The following is a 12,524-nucleotide window of genomic DNA, read 5'->3' on the forward strand; positions in this document are numbered from 1 at the left end:
TCTTTATCCTATCTCTGTGCTCTATTCCCTCTCTCCAGTCTATTTTCTCTCTACGTTCCATATCCTCTTTATCCTCTCTATCATCTCTCCATACTTTCTAACCTCTGTATCTCCTTTATGGTGCCTTTCCTATCTGTACCCTCTCTATCTAAACCATTCTTCCTGTCTTCTCTCTACCCTCTATATATTTTCTATGCTCTCTATCATCTCTATCTTCTGTCTTCTCTCTACCCTCTATTCCCACTTTCCATTCTCTCTATCCTCCATCTATCCACTCTATCCTCTATTTTCTTTATTCTCTCTGTCTTCTCTCTAGCCTCTCTGTGCCCACCCTGTGCTCCCTATCCTCGCTATCGTTTGTCTATCCTCTCTATCCTCTCTATTTTTCTTTTCTCTCTCTATCCTCTCTGACTTCTCTTTATTCTATCTATGGGGAGTCCGGTGGTTATAGGGGAGTCCGGTGGTTTGGGGAGTCCGGTGGTTCAGGACTACAATACGAGCTTTCGCTAACCCACCACAAGCAAAACAAACTAGTAAATCCACTATACTACCCATACATACTCTCCGTCTTCTCTATCCTTTCGATTTTCACTATCCATTCGGTCCTCTCCATCCTCTCCATTATCCCACTATTCCCTCTGTCCTCTCTATATCCTCTCTGTACGCTAACCTCTCTACTGTCTCTGTTCTCTCTCTATATTCTTTATCCTCTCTGCCTTCCCTCTGTCCTCTTTGTCTTCTTCATGATTCTGTCCTCACTCTATTCTCCTGTCCTATCCATCCTCTCCATTATCTGTCCTTTCTTTATACCCTCTATCCTCTATATCCTTCTGTCTTCACTATATCCTCTCTATCCACTCCATCCTCTCTGTCTTCTTTGTGCACTCTCTATCCTCCGTATCATTTCTATCTCTGTGTACTCTCTCTCTCTCTCTATCCTCTATATCAGGAGTTCTCAACCTTTTGAAAAATGTGAGCACCGCCCACATGTAATACTAAATGAGCGAGCATCGTGAAATCTAATGCGTTTAATAGGTCTGTGTCAATATATAAATAAAATAAATAAACAAAGAAATATATTTGCTAAACACTTACCTCGATAATGATAACCTTGAACTTGAAATGTTACTCTGAATTTCAATGATGCCCAAAGAGAAGTTCCTTGTAGATACAACAGTCCTGCAAAGTATATGTGAATTAGTTAATCGTGGTCGGGCTTTGTTCGCGAGGTATTTCATAAGTGAGAAAGTTTTTTTGGCATAGGTAGTTGTCCAAAACGTATTTGAGAGAAAAACTATGAATTATTTGGAGTCTTATCGTATCTTTTGCTCCCCAGGGGCAATGGATTTCTCCTTTCAAAATGAATATTTCAGCGCTAAGTAAGACTGGAGATCTGTCAAGTGAAGTTTCGCACGAGCAGCTATATTATTCTCTTGAATAATCTTGATTTTACTTATTAAAGTCACCCCGAATTGAAAGGGGTTACACACTATGAAATACGAGAAGGCCTATGAGGTGTGTAACATATTACAATTGATAGATATGAACATATTATTTCTTCCAGGTCATACAACGTTTGAATTAAAAAAAAGACCTCAGTAACGTTCGTGCTCACGACCACTTTTTTACTCGCATGACGAGAACACCAAATGTCATTAAAAGATTACTATGGTGCTCGCGAGCACCAGGTTGAGAACGCCTGCACTATATTCTCTCTTTGCTCTCTATCCTTTCTTTTCTCTCCATTCTGTCTATCTTCTCTCTATTCTTTCTCCCCTCTCTATTCTGTCTAACCTCTCTGTTCTCTATCCTCTCTTTCTTCTCCTTCCTCTCTATACTCTCTATCCTCTCTCTATTATCTCTCCTTTCTATTCTATCTATCCTCTCTAATCTCTCTCCTCTTTCTATCCTGTATATTCTCTCTATCCACTCTATTCTCTTTCCCCTCAATCCTCTCTGTCCTCCCTCTGTCTTTGCTGTCCTCTCTGTATCTTTTCTATTCTCTCTATCCTCTTCCTATCCACTCAATTTTCTCGATACTCCCTGTCCACTCTTAATCCTCTTCATCCTCTCTTTTTTATATTCTCTCTGTCCTCCCTCTGTCGTCTATATTCTTTCTATCCTCTGTTTTCTTTCTCTATCCACTCTCCCCTCTCTTTATTCTCTCCATTCTTTCTGTCCTCTCAATCTTACCTGTCACCCTTATCCACTTTCTATCCGCTCTACACTCTCCAGCATCTGTGACCTCTCTATTCTCCCTATTCTCTTTGCTTTTCTCTATGCCTTTATCCACTCTGTCTTCTCTCTATCATCTCTCTATTTTCTGTCTTTTCTAGGATATCTATTCTCGCTATCCTCTTTTTACTCTCCTCTCTATCCTCCCTAACCTCTCTCTTCATCTCCTCTTTATTCTCCCTATCCAGTTTGTTCTCTCTCCATAATATCTCTTCTATCTCTCTCCTCTCCATCCTCTATTTTTATCCACTCTGTCCTCTCTAACCCCTTAATACACTCTATACTTGCTATCCTCTCTATCCTTTCTGTCCTACCTGTAACCACTCTGTCCCCTCTATTCTCTCTATACTTCGAATCTTCCCTATTCTTTCAATCTTCTCTATTCACTCTATTATCTCTATGCTCATTGTCCTCATTCTACCCACTCTTTCATCTCTATTCCTTCTGTCTTTAGTCTGTCCTCTATGTCCTCTCTGTTCTCTCTCTATTCTTTCTCTATGCTCTCTGATCTCGCTCTAACCTCTCTTTCCACTCTTTATTATTTCTATTCTCCCAATCCTCTCTCTCCTCTCTCAATATCCTCTCTATCCTCTTTCCTCCCTGTTCTCCCTCTATCTTCTCTATCCCCTCTACTATCTTTCTTCCCTCTACAATCTATATTCTCTCTGTCCCCTATTTGTCGTCAATATCCTTTCTATCCTATATATACTCTATATACTCTGTCCTCTTTCTGCCTTCTATCCTCCCTGTCCCCTATATACTCTCTATCCTATTTTACTCTCTGTCCTTTTTCCTTCTCTATACTCTGTATTCCTCCTATCCCCTCTGTCTCCTTTGTGCTCTTCTCTAGTTCCTCCTATATTTCTCCTCTACATTAACCTCTATTGTCCCTGTTTTTTCCATTATTTTTCACCTGTACTTTCTCCTCTTTTCCCTATGTTTTTCCTCAATTTTCTCCACTACTTTCTCTTCAACATTCTATCTATTTTCCTCACTATATTCTCCGAATTATCCCCTCTATTTTCTGCTCTATTAAGCCCTCTTTTTTCCCTTCTATATTTTTCCTGCATATTGTCCTCTATTTTCCCTGGATTTTTACTTCTATTATCACACTATTTTTCCTCTAACTTCTCCCTATTTTCCCTTATTTTCACCTCTAAATTATTCTCTATTTTCTATCAATTTTATTCTCTACTTTCCCAACTGTATTTTTTTCATTCTTCTCCTCTATTTTCCCCTTTGTTTTCCTCTATTAACACCTCTACTTTTCTCTCTATTTTCCCCTAATTATGTTCTCTATCTTCTCTGTATTTTCTCTATTTCATCTTTTACTTCCGCTCTATTTCCTTCTTTATTCTCCTTTATTTTCTCTCCATATTCACTCTATTTTCTCTTCTATTTTCTCCTTTATATTCTCTTCTATCTTCCTTTAATTTTCCCCTTATATTTCTCCTCTATTATCCGTTTATTTCCTCTCTATTTCCCTATAATTTCTTCTCTTGTTTCTCATCTATTTAATTATATTTTCTCCTTTATAATCCCTCTAATTTTCCTCTATTCTGCCTTCTATTTTCCCCTACAATTTTCCTCTATATCCTGCTCTATTATCCTTTCTATTTTCCCACGTATTTTCTCTTCCTTTTTTCTATTTAATTTCCTCTCCGTTTTCTTCTCTACTTTACGTCTATTTTGTCCTCTATTTTCCTATGTATTTGCCCTCTATTTTCTACCTTATTTTGCTCTCTGTATTCTCTTCTACTTTTTCCTGTACGTTTCCTTCTATTTTCTTCTGTATTTTGCATTCGATTTTATCCCCTATATTCCCCTCTAATTTCTTGTCTAATTTTTTTGCTTTTTTCTCCTCTATTTTCCCATTTATTATCCCTATATTTTCCCATATAATATTCCTTAATTTTCCCCTTTTGTACTATAGGGTAAACATTGGTAATTTCGTGGCAGTGGTTATTTCGTGATACTTTTTCTTTGCTCTTTCGTGAACTAACCAACGGTGTTACGAAATTCAAATTTCCACCAAGGGATTGCATATGTTGTCCAGTTTCCAGAAACATACAGCTACGCTTTGTGTGACTATTGTAGCTGTTTCAATGAGCTTTTATGTTTGGAGAGAGCAAGTTAGCGTCGACTTCTCAGGCGTACAAATTTTGTGGATGTTTGTAATTACATTACAGGTTTATTACTAAAGATAAGCATATGATATTTGGTACAATGATTTATTATATCTTCATGAAATTTTAGGAAATGTTTTTGGAATTTTAGATACAGCTGTAGTCGCCATATAGGCTTAGCTTTACTGATAGACATCTTAGCTGTTTGAGACGAAATTTTGTTGAGTATTAAGCGTTACATTTTATACTATTTTAAAAATTGTATTACAATACGAATTTTAGAAAACTGAAGATAAGATGTGATAACAAAAAAAAAGAAAAAGGGGACGCAATGGGTTCATTGTAGCTTCTGTTTGATTTGTTATCATGCTAAGTGCCAATTATAAGTGCTAGATGACTTACTTGCAAGAATTGTGACAGAAGATGAAACATGGCTCCACCATTTTGGACCGGAGACAGGGGCAGACAGTGGAGAGGCATCATGCAAATTCACCAAAGAAATAGAAATTAAAAAGTGCACCTTCGGCAGGATAAGTTATGGCTACTGTGTTTTTCGATTCAGAAGGACTCTTGCTTGTGGACATCATGCCACATGGAACCACCATTAATTCTGACGCGTATGTGGCAACTCTCAAGAAATTTCAAGCTCGACTGAATCGTGTTCGACGACATCGGGAGAAGCAGGATGTTATACTATTGCACGACAACGCACAGCCATATGTCAGTCACAAGACCACAGACCAGATCAGAAAATTCGGATAGACAACACTGAAACATCCGCCTTACAGTCCTGAACTAGCACCGTGCGATTACCATCTCTTTGGTAAACTGAAGGATCCCTTCGCGGAACGAGGTTAGAAGATGACTCCCTTGTGCACGCTGCTAAAGAGTGCCTCAGACGTGTTGGTCCAGACTTTTACCGTGCTGGTCTACAGGCCCTCGTTCCTATGTTACGTAAGGCAGTTGAAAGGGACGGGGATTATGTGGAAAAGTGACATTTTGTTCCTAAAGGAGGTATCTACATTCTATGAAAATAGCAAAGCTGTAGGATAAAAATATAATATTTAAACAAATGTTATGCATTACTATTGGAGTTACCCTAGTAATATAGGCTATAGTAAAATCATAATAAAAGTGTTCATCCTTTCAGGGCAAAGAAGATCCCTTTTCAATTTCAATGTTTACTTTGATTTCATTCTTATTATGTGTTGATATGTATTTCTATGTTTTCTTGCTATGAATATTAGACGGAATTACTATGTTTAAAGTCTTGTAACAATAAATGAGAATTTCATTTGACTTTAATGAATTTTTCCACAATTCTCCTACCTCTCACGAAATTATCAATGTAATATCACGAAATTACCAAGGTTATCATGAAATAACCAACCTTTTAGCTTAAGTTGTAAAAGTGATATTTGGCACTTGTTCAAGAACGTGTCTAATCTTTTATGTCTCCAGATTTGTACAGAAATTATCGTCTTTCAGATGAAAAAATCGGAATAAGGATATATTTGTACATTTGCATTTTAAATTGATTTTCATGAAATTATCACGAAATTACCAATGTTTACCCTATTATCCCTTTTATTTCTTCTTGTTTTTCCCATGTATATTCCTCTCTATGATCCTCTGTACTTTCCCCTCTATTTTTCTTCTATTCTCCCTCTATTTTCTACTCTATTTCTTACTATATTCTCTCCACTTTCCCTATAGTTTCCCTCTATCATCTGTTGTTATTTCTCTCCTATTGACACTTTACTAGTTGATGTTTTTCCGGGGTTTTCCCTCAACCCAATACGAGCAAATTCTGAGTAACTTTCGGTGCTGGACCCCGGACTCATTTTACCGGCATTATCACCTTCATTTCATTCAGACGCTACATAACCTGAGATGTTGATACAGCGTAGTAAAATAACTCACTTAAAAATACACTCTTCTTTCTCCACTAATTTCTCTTGTATTTTCACTTTATTTTCTCCTCTATTTTCCCCTCTAGTCTTTTTTATATTTTCCATAATTTTTCCGTATACTTTCCTTCTATTTTGCCCTAATTTCTCCTCTATTTTCCTTCTAGTTTCTCTCTAATTATCACTCCGTTTTCATTTCTATTTGCTCTCTATTTTCCCTATAGTTTCTCTTCCATTTTCCCTCCATGTTTTCTATTTTATCTTCTATTTTTCCTCTATTTTCTCCTCTGTTTTCCCTCTTAATCCCACAGTTAAAGATAGACTAACCGCAAAGAATTATGAACCATCATACATATCCACGCAATTTATGACTGGACACGGAAAATTTAATTCATATTTCGAACGTTTCAAAATTGACAACCCAAACGGCTCTTCGTGTTCCTGTGAACACCCCACACAAATAGTCGACCATCTGTTATTCGAGTGTCCGCTACAAGAACGCAAGAGATACCGGCTAGAAACCCATCTTAGCATGTGCGATACAACTTTCTTACCATCATTAACAAAAGTTTTTCTCAAGCAATGTTGCTTAAAGGAATTTCACAGATTTACTACAGATGTATTTAAGACATTGTAGAAGAATAGTAATTAGTAACATTGTCCTATTTATTATTCTTGGAGCCAAATTTGTAACTTTTAAAAGTGTGGTTACTATGTTAAAGTGTATGTGTTGTAACGGATGCTTGATTTGTTATGTATGTGAGTCATAGTTATGGGATGCTTGATGTCGTCGCAATGTCGTAATTATAGTTTCATTGTGTTTGTGTGACTATTTTGTATTAATTTATGATGTATGGTACGGAAAGCTGCATATTTGTGTTATAGAAGTGTTACGTATGTGTGTTGTAAATGTTTTTGTATGTCTCAAATTGATGCCTGATGTTTGTTTTGCAATCGCAATGCCTAATTTACGGATTGTTTACGTTTTATTTACATCGCGTAAGCTAATTTAATTCTCTTTTCCATTTCTCTTTATGGTTATCTTCTTTGTGTAAAACTATAGCCCTGACATACATATGTAAAATAGGGCTAACCCCCATTGGAGATACAACAACAACAACAACAATAATAATAATAATAATAATAATAATAATAATAATAATAATAATAATAATAATCCCTTGCATTTTCTCTTTTATTTTCCCACTATTTATTTTCTCCACTAATTTCCCTCCAATTTCTCTTCTATTTCCCTCTATTATCTCCACTACTTTTGTTCCATTTTCTCTTATATTGTACCTCTATTTCCTCTTCTACCTCTTCTATTGCCGTCTATTTTCTCCTCTAATTTTGCTCCATATTCTCGTCTATTATCTCTCAATTTTCGATTTTATTTTCCGTTTATTTCCTACTCTATTTTCTCTCTATTTCCTCTTCAGTTTTCCCTATATATTTTCTTCTATGTTCCTTCTAATTTCTATTCTACTTTCTCTTCCATTTTCGCGCAATTTTCTACTCTATTTTTCCCTCTATTTTCTCTTTTATTTCTCCTCTACTTTCCTTCCATTTTCTCACCTGTATCCCCCTCTTTTTTCTCATCTATTTTCTCCTCTTCTATCGCTATATTATCATCTATTTTCTCTCAAATTACTCCTCTAATTTACATCTATATTCACTTTTATTTTCTCTCTATTTTCTCTTCAATTCATCTTCAATTTTCCCTACATTTTATCCTCTACTTTCCCTATATTTTCTCCTCTATTTTCCCTCTACTCTCTCTTCTATTTTCCCTCTATTTTCTCTTCTATTTTTCCTGTATTTTCTACTCTCCCTTCCGTCTAATTCCTTCTCTATCTTCCGTCCATTTTCTCTTCCATTTCTCCTTCTCTTTTCTTCTCTATTTTCCTCTAGTTCCTCCTATATTTTACCTCTATATTATCCTTCCTTTTAGTCTAATTTTTAGTCTCTTTTCTCTTCTATTTTGCACTCTAATTTCGTTTTATTTCTTCTCTATTCTCACTCCATTATCTCCTCTATTTTCCCCGCTATATTCCCTTTTACTTGCCCTCTATCTTCTCCATTACTTTCCACATATTTTATCTTCTAATTTTTCTCTATTTTCTCCATAATCTTCAACCATATTTTCTCTTCTATAGTCCCTCTATTTTCTGCCCTATTTTCCCTTTTCACTCTCTTCTACTTTTCATCTATTTTCTGTCTATTTACCCTCTATTTTGTCTTCGATTTTGCTTACAGTCTCTCCTCTATTTTCCCTCTATTTACTCTACTCCTCTACTTTCTCTTTTATTTTCTTCCCTACTTTCCCTATTTCTCTGCCATTTTCCGTCTGTTTTCTCCTGCATTTTCTATCCATTTCTTCTCCATTTTCTCTTTTATTTGCCTCTATTTTCGCTTTTCTTTTCCTTCTATTCTGTTACCTATTTTACTCTTTTTCTGTTCTATTTTCCCTCTCTTTTCTCCTCTATTGTCATAATAATTTCTCTTCTACTTTCTCTTCTATTTTCCCTCAATGTTCTCCACTGTATTTTCTCTACTCTCTCCTCTATATTGCCCATATTTACTCCTCTATTTTGCCTCTATGTACTCCCCTAACTTCCTTTTATTTTCTGTTCTATTCTTTCCTCTATTTCCTATTCCATTTTCATATATTTTCTTTCCATTAGTCGCTGTTCTCCTATATTTCCCCTCTATAATCTTCTTAATTTGGCCCCAAATTCATCCTCGAGCTTACCAGTATTTGCTCCTCTATTTTACCTATATTTTCTAATCTATCTTCTCTACTTTTTCCTCTATATCCACAACTATTTCCTCCTATTATTCCTTTCTCCACTACTTCCTATTTAATTTCCTCCTATTTTACGTCAATTTTCTATACTAATATAGCTACCTCTGTCGGCTAAGGCGCTTCCTTGTCCATTCGGAGTTGCGTTCGGGAGCGGGTTCGATTCCCGCTTGGGCTGATTACTGATTGGGTTTTTTTTCCAAGGTTTTCCCGAATCGTAAAGCAAATGTCAAGTATTCTACGGCGAATCCTCGGCCTCATCTCGCCAAATACCATCTCCCATCGTTGATGCATCGTCATTAAATAATCAAGTAAAAATGTATACTAATTTACCTCTAGTTTCTCTATTATTTTCCCTCTACCATCTCCTGTATTTCCCCCTTTTCCTGTTCTATTTTCCCTGTACACTCTTCTCTATTTTCCCCTATTTTCTTTTCTATTTTCACTTTATTTACTCCTACAAGTTCCCTATATTTTCTCCCCAATATTCCCAGTATTGTCTCTCCTATTTCTCTCATTATTCTATTCCTTTTCTCTCTATATTCTTTTCTATTTTCTCTTATATTTTCTTTCCAGTTCCTCCTCCATTTCCCCTCAACTTTTCTCTTCTATTTTCTCCTCTATTTTGCCCCTACTTCCCCTTATATTTTCTTCAATTTCCTCATCTATTTCCCCCTTATTTCTCCTCTATTTTCCCTCTATATTCTCTTCTACGTTCCCTGTATTATCCTCACTATTTCCCTATTTTATCTTCTAATATCCCTCTAACTCCTAATCTATTTTCCGTTTATGTCCCTTTCTATTTTCCCTCTAACGTCTTTTCTATTTTCTCTCTACATTCCTCCATTTTCTCTTGTATTTGCTACCCTTTTTAACCTCTATTTTCTTCTATATTTTGTCTTATATTTGCACCTCTATTTTCTCCTCTCTTTTCCCTCTTTCATCTCTACTATTTTTCTTCAATTTTGCCCCATTTCTAGCCTCTATTTTCTTTCAATTTACTCTTATATTTTCGCTCTATTTTCTCCCTTATTTTCACTATATTTTTTCCAATATTTTCGCCTTATTGTGTCTTCTGCATTCCTGTTATTTTTTCTTCTCTACTTTGCCACAATTTCGCCTCTATTTTCCCTCTCCCTTCTCCTCTATTTTCATTCCATTTTATCCTTTGTTTTCCCTCTTTTTTCTCAATTTTTACTCAAATATCCCTACTATATTCTCAACTATTTCCCTCTATTTTCTCTTTTATTTTTCCTCAATTTCTTCTCTATCTTCTATCGATTTTTATCGCCTATTTTACCTCTATTCACATTATTCTTGGATGATCTCCATAGGAGTCTTGTAAACACTTATTTAAACAATTATACACATATTAACTCTTCCTAGTTTATATATATTTGGATGTGTAAAATATGTACATTTGAATAATTTGATGTACCAAAGAACTGAAAATATACGTCATAATTATATCACAAGAACTAGAATTAACTTGGCAATTCCTGCTTGCAGATTAACTAAAACACAAGATAGTTTTTTTTTTTTTGGGTGTAAAATTTTATAACAAATTACCAAGACACTTAAAAGAAGCAATTAATTTTAATAAATCTGTTAGGACTTTTCTAATTCAAAGTAGTTTTTTTAATATAAATGAGTTTCTTAATATATAATGATTGTATGTTTGACGAAGCCTATTATAATTGTATTGTTCAATGGCTAATAAATATTATTATTATTATTATTATTATTATTATTATTATTATTATTATTATTATTATTATTATTATTTTCTCATCTATTTCTTCCCTATTTTATCCTCCATTTTCACCACAATTTTGCCTCCTTTCTATTTCCTTTCTATTTTCCCACTAAATACGCTTCTACTTTCCCCAATTTTCTCCATTTTTACCTCTATTTTGTCTTCTATTCTTTCCTTTATTTTCTATACTATTTTCACTGTACTTTCCCCTAATTTTCTCCTTTATATTTCCCTTATTTTCTCCTCTATGTTACTATAATTTTTTCGCTTTCTTCCCTTTACTTTTTCCTCTTTCTTCCCACTAGTTTCCATAAATTTTCTGTTATATCTTATCTCTATTTTCGTTCTGTTTTGTATTCTATTTTCCCTCTATTTTATCTTCTATTTTCGCTCCACATTCCCTCAGTTTTCTCTTCTAATTTCTTTCTAACTTTTCCTCTGTTTTGTCTCTATTTCCCGTCTAGTTTCTCTTCTATTTTCCATCTATTTTTTCTCTATTTTTCCCTTAATTTCTCTTCTATTTTTCCTCTACATTCGCCTTTACTCTCCACCCTATTATTTCCTATATTTTCCCTTCATTTCTACTCTATTTTCCCTCTAATTTCTGTTCTAATTTCACTCTTTCTCCTCAACTTATCTTCTATTTTAGTCTATTTAATCTTCTATTTTCTCTCATTTCTCCTCTATTTTCACTCTAAATTCTCGTCTTCTTTACTTCTATTTTGTCCTGTAATTTCAATATATTTTCTCCTCTAATTTCCCACTTTTCTCTCTACATTCTCATTCCAAATTCAGCTCTATTTTCCCTCAATTTTCTCCTCTATTTTCCCTCTACTTTCTCATTATTCTTCATTTTATTTTCCCTCTATTTTCTCGTTCGTCCGCCTTTTATTTTCCTTTGTATTTTTCATCTAATTCATTTTCCATTTTCTATTTTATTACTCCTCTTTTTCTCCTCTATTTTATATTTACTTTTCCTCTATTAACCTCTACATTCTCATATATTTTCTCCTCTATTTTCTCTATTTGTCTCTATTTTCTCTCTATTTTGCCTTTATTTTCTCTCTACTTTCTCTTATGTATTTCCTCCATTTTACCCTTATTTTCACTATTTTTCCACTATTTCCGCCGTATATTGCCCCCTTTATTTTTGTTATTATTTTCTTCTCTACATTTAGTCTATTTTCTCCATTTTTTCTATTGTCTCTATTTTACAATCTGTTTTCTCTTCTACTTCCCTCTAATTTCTCCTCTGTTTTTGCTCTATTTCCTGTGTATTTCTCGTCCAATTTCTATCCATTTTCTCCTTCATTTTACCTCTTTCTCTCCTCTACGTTCCTCTATTTTCAATTTATTTTCTGCTGTATTTTCTCCTCAATTTACCCTATCATTTACATCATTATCTCTCTAATTTCTCCTATAAATTTCCTCTACATTGTCTTTTAACTTTCCTCTATTTTCTATTACATTTTCACTCTACTTTATACCCAAATATCCCTCTAATTGATACCTTATTTTTCCTCTAATTTATCCTCTATATTATCTACTAATTTTTGTCTATTTTCACTTTATTTTCTCCTCTATATTGTCTCTACTTGGTTCTCCATTTTCCTCAGTTTCCCATTCTGTTTTCCCCTCTATTTTCTCCTCTGTTTTCACGATATTCTGCAAGAATTTTCTCCATTTTCTCCTCT

Source organism: Periplaneta americana, chromosome 5 (genome assembly GCF_040183065.1).
Source record: "Periplaneta americana isolate PAMFEO1 chromosome 5, P.americana_PAMFEO1_priV1, whole genome shotgun sequence".
Classification (NCBI taxonomy): Eukaryota; Metazoa; Arthropoda; class Insecta; order Blattodea; family Blattidae; genus Periplaneta; species Periplaneta americana.